An 8,246-nucleotide genomic window follows, 5' to 3' on the forward strand; every position below is an offset into this window, starting at 1 on the left:
CCTTTGTAGAAGTGGGGGGGGCCAAATCCCAAGTGGATTCCTATGCCCCTTCTCCCCTAACCCTGCACTCCCTTGTGGCCCCAGCCCCCTGCACCCTCTAGTCACCTGGTCCAGCCAGTCTCCTACCTCCAGCAGCTGCATGTAGTTCACCAGGAATGAGCTGCACAGCCCATCATCTTTCTGCTCTTCCCACCAGTCACCTGCAGCACCATGATCAGCTTCCCTCACTGCAAAACACAGCCCCTTCCAGCGTTGCTCTGTGCCTGCCTGAGACTTGCAGTTTGTGGGTGTGTGATGGGGCCTCTGCCCCACACTGGCCCATAAGGGGTTAATAGAGCCCTAGGGAAGCTGTGCAGGAGGCAGCCAATTAGGGTTGGGGAGCTGAGCCACTTCAATCACTCCCTGGAGCTTGAGGAAGGAGGAGGACTGGCTGCCTCGCAGGCTGAAGGCTGCAAGCACCTGGGACAGAGCAGTGTGTAGCAGAAGTGACTGTGGCAAGATGCCACCCTAGGATGGTGCACTGGCATACCGAGCTAATCCCCAGGACAGCCAGCAGGAGGTACCACAGTGGTGAGTCGCACCCTGTCACAAGGGGCAATGCCCACTCTGCCCTCCAAATTACGCTCACGTTAAAAAGTGGGGGGCCCTGGCTTCCCTTGTTCTGGCACCAGTGACTGAAAGTACAATATTTACTGAGAGGGGAAAACTGCACCAGTTCCACAGACAGCCTGTTATTTCTCTCAAAGAAAGTGACAGAATATCCCTTGAATCAAATTTAGTTGTTTCCTTCAGTTAAGATTTATTAATGCACCATTCTGTTAGCTTAAGTGGATTTTAGTATGTGTTTGCCATGTTTTTCCCCAGGAAGTTTTCCAGTTAGGCTGAGCTTCCTCTTTGATCACAACGCTTGATCTTAGATTATAAACTCCTGGGGTTAGACAGGGGCTTTCCATTTTGAGTGTTTGATACAGTGCCTCGCACAATAAAGTCCTGACCAGGCCTCTAGCTAATATTGCCTTACAAATATTTAATAGTATTGTTGAAAGTTAGTGTACAAATTAGGTCAACTTTAAGACTTAGGATTTTTGTAGCTCTTTTTTAGGATTTTTTGGTAAATCTATGCAAATCACTTGAAATACAGTAAGTTTTTAATTACAAATGAAGAGTCTGTAGCCTTTACGCTAAAGCTGGGAAAACTTTCGGTGGGCTAGGGGGAATGAATACTTTCTCCTGCTGCTGCCGCCTTCATATATCTTACAGTTCTCTGTTTTTATACTGCACTTATCAGTGTGTTATCTGAATGTCAGATACTTCCATGCAGTGGTGGATTAAGAATGGATGGAACATAACTAAAATGCCTCCACCAAACCCAAGGGACTCCCACAAGAGATTACAGTTTTGCAAAAGTGCTTGTGGTGCTCCCCCTGCCCATGCTTCTTCCTGCTCCCCAGCCCCCATGGAAAATGTCCTCTGGGAAATCAACCAAAATATGCAGGTTTGGGGAGGTGGAACCCCTGGTCTACTTTGTGTCTGTCTGTCTTTGACCTCTCCATCCCCATCTACAAAGAAACTTTGTAATTTGAAATTCATGAGGCCCCAGTTCTCTGTTCTGGTGCAATCATGAACACCAGAGCAAAGTGGGTATAAAATGCTGCCAGATCAGAATGGCAGGATTTAACACCCACTTTGCACCGATATAAATGATGGCCCAGTACAGGGCAATGGAAGAAGAGCCCCATGAAATTTCCACTCCTTTATGTGGTCGATTTCTCCACAGGGCAACAATGGGTTGAAATATTTAAAATCCTCTGTAAGCTCTCTTTTCAACAGGAGTGTGAGAACTTGTGGATAGTTCTTACTTTACTAATTTTACCACCACCAGAAATGATCCTCCACCAAACCAGTCAAAGTGCGACCTATGTTTACTGTTTAATTGTACAGCAATAACAGCTATAAATACAAAACCAATAATTTATCCCATTGATTGTCAGAAACTAAAAATACAGTAAACTTGTTTGGTTTAAAGGCAGATTGTCAGATTTAATCTACAATAAGGTGTCTTTGGAACAAAGAGGACTTAATCAGATGTCTACATGATGATTATTTTTAAGTGTAGGACTGCAAGCCAGAACCTCCTGATTGCTAATCTGAGTTCTGATACTGACTTGCTCTATGGCCGTCGGGCAAGTCACTTTTAACTTTGCCTAGTTTTCCCAGTCTTTTATCTGGGTACCGAGGATTCATTACTTAATGCTTCGAAGTGGCCTATGCTCCAATTAAAAACCTCTGGCTGGCCCATGCCAGCTGACTCAGGTTCACAGGGCTCAAGCTAAGGGGCTGTTAAATTGCAGTGTAGGTGTTCAGACTCAAGCTGGAGCCCAGTTCCCAGATACCATTTATGTAATTTTCATCATTTTATCCCCTTTGGACCTTGGCCTCACTTAGAAAAACATGAGTATTGTTAATGTTAGTTAACAAGTGTAAATTAACATGTTAAAATCCTAGTGGAGGTAAGGCAGTTGTGGTTTTAACACCTGTTAGGTGGTTGAGGTAAACTTCAGACTCTCTCCTTAGGAATTACCTTGAGCTGCTACACATTTAAAACTACAACTGTATTGTGTATGCTAGAATTTTAATGTGTTATCACACATTCTTCCTAATATAGACATAGCCATAGTCCGAGTCCAATCACTTAAACATGTGCCTAACTTTATTCCTGGGTGTATTCCAAATGCAGTCTATTTAGCCATGTAAGAGGCTCCATTTTTTATGGCTAAAATTAGGCATGTGCTTGTGTGTTCACAGAAGTGGAACCCTAGTTTCTCTTGCTAAAAAACACCCTTGTAGACATCAGCAGGGGAGCAGGAAAGCCGGAAAGCCTTATAAAATATTTTCAAAAGAATCCAGAAAAAAGTCAAGCTGCTGTATCAAACTGCAATTTAGGAAAAAACCCTACTTCCTTACATAGTTTGTTCCTCTATAGAGGAACAATTGGCTCAAATATTTAGACTCATTCATAAGCTCTCTTTTCAATAAGAGCGAGGAAAACTTGTGGATATTTCTTCTGTAACTAATTTTAATAACCCTAGAAATAGTCTTGCACAAAACCAGTCTGTGCAAGATACTTATACAGCCATAGTAATCATAACAAATATAAAGTATGGGCTTACCCCAGAGGAGGGGGAAAGCTAAAAATAATACAAATATCCAATAAGTTATTTGATTTAACAAGAAACTGTCAGATCAAAGAGTGTTAGCCCAAAATTTAGGCTTTGGAAAAAAAAAAAACACACACTTTAATGGGGTAGGACTCACCCAGCGGCACCTCCTGCTGGCTGTCTAGGAATTAGCTCTTTTTACCAGCTCTGGAGCGCCTTCTGCTGGTGTCTTGCCATTGCTGGCCCCCCTGTGTCTGTCCCAGACCCTCCAGGCAATACCCCACAGATCTGGGTCTCCCCAGCTTGCCTCAGCCTATGGGCTATTGCCAGTCACCATCTAGCCCCCTTTCACTGGGGCCAACTGCAGTCTGTATAAGCCAGTCATCATAGGCAAGGGGGGTTTGGACCTCCTGTCTCCACCTACCCTTGGGCTGCCCAGTTGCAACCCCAGTACCTATTTGGTCTTCTACTAGGCCTGAAGCCAGGGGGTGGGTTTCCAGGCCAGAGCTCCCTACCTCCTCTGGCCTTCCCCCAGCCCTGCTCCATCTTAGTACTTTGGTATGCTCCTAGCAGGCAGACAGGTCTGTCCCTCCCTCTCAACAAGCAAGAGAGAGTATCTCTGTGCTTCTGGCCCACCGCCCTCTTATAAGGGCCAACTGGGCCCTGATTAAGCCAGTCGCGGCCTGATTGGGGCATGGCCCCCAACTGAGGCTGCTTCTCCCAATCACCCCTGCTTTTCATTCCCTGTCAAAGCCCTCTCCCCGGGCTGTTTTAAGTCTTTTAAGGCAGGAGCAGGTGACCACCCGGCTATATTAACCTAAAACAAATAGAAATGTTTCTTTGAAATTGATAGATTAGAACATCGTGCAAATGCATAAAAATCTGAAAATAAAACTGGCTCGTTTCTTTGGATTGTCCAGCCCAGGAGAAATTCAGGAAGTAAAAACACAGCAGAAATAGTCAAATAGTAAATGAGTTTTCAAATGTATTTGTTTTAATAATATGAAGTGTTGTATGCAACATGGGCAGGGCTTTTTAATATACCAGTACTTTCTAACCGCACAGTGGCATTAATTAAAAATACGTTTATTCCCTTATTAATGTACAAATTTCTATAAACTTGAGTGTTAAATACAAACTATGCTTCTTTTCTTCTCTACACCTCCATATGGGTTCAGATATACAATAATAATTGTGAGACTGTATTCTAGAGAATCATTGATATATTTTGAAAATCTAATCTGGCTCTTCAGCATCTGACTTGATAGCTTGATGCTTGAGCTAATAACCTTAAAGTTCTTGTAATTTCATTTAGTCCTACAATCTAAAATTAGGTCTCTGAGGAACAAAGAGGATTTACAAATAGACTGTTATGTAGACAAAATTGATTAAGTGCAGACCTGCAAGCAAGGAACTCCTGATTTCTAATCTGAGTTCCGATACTGACTTGCTCTACTGCCTTGGTCAAGTCTCTTAACTTTATCACCTTACTTTCCCTGTCTTTAACCTGGGATAATACTAGTCTACCTCATATGGGTACTGAGGATTCATTACTTAATGCTTCTACAATAATTTTTTTAGATATAAAGTACTGAATGGATATAAAGTACTGCAAACACTCCAGTATATTTATTTATTATTTACTAGGTGGATGAGGTAACCTCTAGGCTCCCTACTCAAGAATTACCTCGAGTTAGCTAACATGTTTAAAACTACAGCTGCCTTGTGTATGCTAGGATTTTAACATTAGTCAATTATCTAGTTAGTTAGTAACAAATCTACCAACATGTGATAGCAACACACCCTCTTTTCCTGTGTCATAGTCAGAGCCCAATCCAGCTCTCACTTAAACTCGTAGCTAACTTTATTCTTGCCTGTAGTCCAAATGAAGTCAGTGGAGCTTCTTGCATGGTTAAAGTTAGGTATGTGTGTATTTGTTTACAGAAGAAGAGCCTTAGGTTTTCTCTTCCTAAAAAGACCCCTTTAGACATTTTCAGGGGAGTAGAAAAAATCTTATAAAAATATTTTTTAAAGAATTCAGCAAAAAACCAAGCTGCTGATTCAAACTGGAATTTAGAAAAAAAATGAAAATAAGTTTAGTTGACTGTCCCTTTAACGGTCAAGATATTTCACTCAATCTTTGTAACATCTCATAAAGTAGTACATACACAAAAGTCTTAAGGAGCAGCACTGTCCTTTTCCACACAAAGAGTTTGACTGCTTCTGATTTGTCTATTTCCTCTTGACATGCTGATTCATGCTGGAAGAGAGAGTCTCAGCAGGAGGTGCATTGTGCAGTTAAGGATGGGGGCCTTTTCATGCACAAATAAATGTGGCTCTGATGTTGTGCAGTAATACAGATGCAATTGTAATATAATATAGAAGACTGGCCTCACCCCCACTGGGATAAAGGGAGATGGAAATGGCTGAAAAAAACAAAACAGTGAAATCAAGATAGCAATCCAAAAATCAAATTCCTACGCTAGATGTGTCACTCAATCCAGATTTTAAAACTATTTTAAAAAATGTGTTGTCTTTCAACTTCTCGCATATCAGAGAGGATAAATAGGTGTGTCAAATTTAGTTATTTAGTTGCTCCATGACATTCATCATTTTATATGCACTAAACAGACCACAAGTTAGCAGTGTGCTATTGTAATTGCTACAGAATCTATTCTAAGGCTAAAAACATGTAATATAAATGCCTTATTTGAAATGAATGGCCTTGACATCTATATGAATAGGACTTAGCTTTATTCTATAATATTTTTATTGCTTTTATTAACCTGATTTGGTGCCTTGAGCTTTGACATTCTTCCCTTCATTTTTCCTTGCTTTTTTAATCTGCTGCTTTTATAACTGAATCAAATTAAGCCCCTGATGCTGTAGTTTGTACACAGTCAAAATTTCCCGAACAATTGGAGATTTGCCAGTGTAGGGACTGCATGTTCCAGACCTGAGTTTGGACCTCTAGATCAGTGGTTCTCAATCTTTCCAGACTACTGTATCCCTTTCAGAGGCTTATTTGCCATGCACATCTCAAGTTTCACCTCACTTAAAAAATTACTTGCTTACAAAATCAGACATACAAATACAAAAGTGTCACAGCGTACTATTACTGAAAAATTGCTTACTTTCTAATTTTTACCATATCGTAAAACAATTTTAATATAAATATTGTACTTACATTTCAGTGTATAGTATATAGAACAGTATACACCAAGGCATTGTATGAAATTTTAGTTTGTACTGACTTCTCTAGTGCTTTTTATGTAGCCTGTTTTAAAACTAGGCAAAAGCTAGATGAGTTGATGTATCTGCTGGAAAATCTGTGCATACCCTCAGGGGTAAGCATACCGTGGTTGAGAACCACGGCACAAGGTGAGCAGCAGGATCTTGATTTAAATTCCAGTGTCAATATTTTGATGTGGGACGTTTTGTTTGGTCAGTGGAACTGGCATTGCTGTATTCTTTTCTCTCCTTTCTGGCACTGAGGTAATTGACTCAATTTTTATTTCTGAATGTGCCAACTACATTCTGTTGCATATGTTAGCCATGGAGAATACAAAAAGCAGCCCAACCATATGTAGCTACTCCCCATTAAAGCATTAGCGAGACAGATGTAACACTAATGTGGTAGGTGTAAGATATAAAGCAGATTGAATTTACCACTCCTGTCTGGTTAAAAGGGAAAGGCAAGCTGCTGGGGCAGGGGCAGGAATTCTAAAAGTCAGTTGGTTTTAATTCAATACCTTCCCTTCTTTTACATACATACTATGGACCTAACCCTGCAATCAGATCCATGCCGGCAGAATTCCCCCTGTGTTAATTCCATTTCAGGATAAATAAGTACAATGTTAACACAATATATCTGTTTAATCTGCTTTGATTGTGGATGAGCAATATATATGCAGGGTATGCTTCAGCATTAAAGAAAAAACAGATGGTGTCTCTGTTGTTTGTATTATACTTGTATACAAAATTTTAAGTATGCTATTTTATACAATTCATATAATATGTGTTAAGAAACCCTACATTAAAGGAACATTAAGGTTGCAAAGTCAAGCATTCAGAAATTCGGAAGTGTTAGAAGTAAAGTTAACTCCTTTGTGTGTAACTAGCATGAGGGGAACCTCTCTGGCCTGTGTTATGCAGGAAGTCAGACTAGATGATTAATATGTCCCTTCAGGCCTAATATTTATGAATTTCTGAAGGTTATAGATAGGGTAAGCAGGAGTACCCATTCACAAGAAAAACTGAAATGCAGCAAATTTAAATCAGATAAAAGGAAATAGCCTGTAGGACTCATCATTACTACATATAATTGAGACAAAAAGCTTAACAGGATTCATATAAGGGTTGGACATTTATACAGCTAAGGAACACGTTCATGGTTATGTGAGAGTAAAACATATTGTACAAGGTGAACAAACTCTCATGTCTCAGGTCTAAACAAATCTATACTCCTGGGGTTATAGAGAAACTTCCCCTGTGGGCAGATAATTCCATATGTTCTTATGACAGTTTAGTGTAAAAGTTCTAAAGGAAACGTTTAAAAGCTATAGTAATCTATATTTTGAATAGGAATAGATGACTCCAGAGGAGCAACATAGCTGAATTCATTCTCTGGGCTTGGTGGCTGTTGATAGAACACTCAAGCTATTATTATCTCAAAGTCAAATTCTGACCTGGTGTGAGAGGACACAATTCCATTAGCTTCAGTGGGTTTACAGCAGGCTTGAATTCATCCCTCTCTATCTCGGCTGGAGTTTTCCTAGGAGCCAAGGAAATTAGGAGCCTAACTACCATTGAACTGTGATGGCATTTGGGTATCTAAGTCTGTTAGGCATTTTTAAAATCCTATGCTAATGCATTTTCAATATTGTTGAAATGCCTTTCAACTTGATATTTAATGCCCTCCGAATGTATAGTGTCAGTCTAGTTCTGCAAATAATGTAAATTTGCTGTGGGACCATTTAATACAGTAAAGAGATGAAAGGGTGAATTGGTACTTAAGTTCAACTAGAGTATTTTCTTTTTAATTGTTTGCTCTAGTTTATTATATGTTTCTAGTGTTTTAGGTTCATT

Source organism: Caretta caretta, chromosome 4 (genome assembly GCF_965140235.1).
Source record: "Caretta caretta isolate rCarCar2 chromosome 4, rCarCar1.hap1, whole genome shotgun sequence".
Lineage (NCBI taxonomy): Eukaryota > Metazoa > Chordata > Testudines > Cheloniidae > Caretta > Caretta caretta.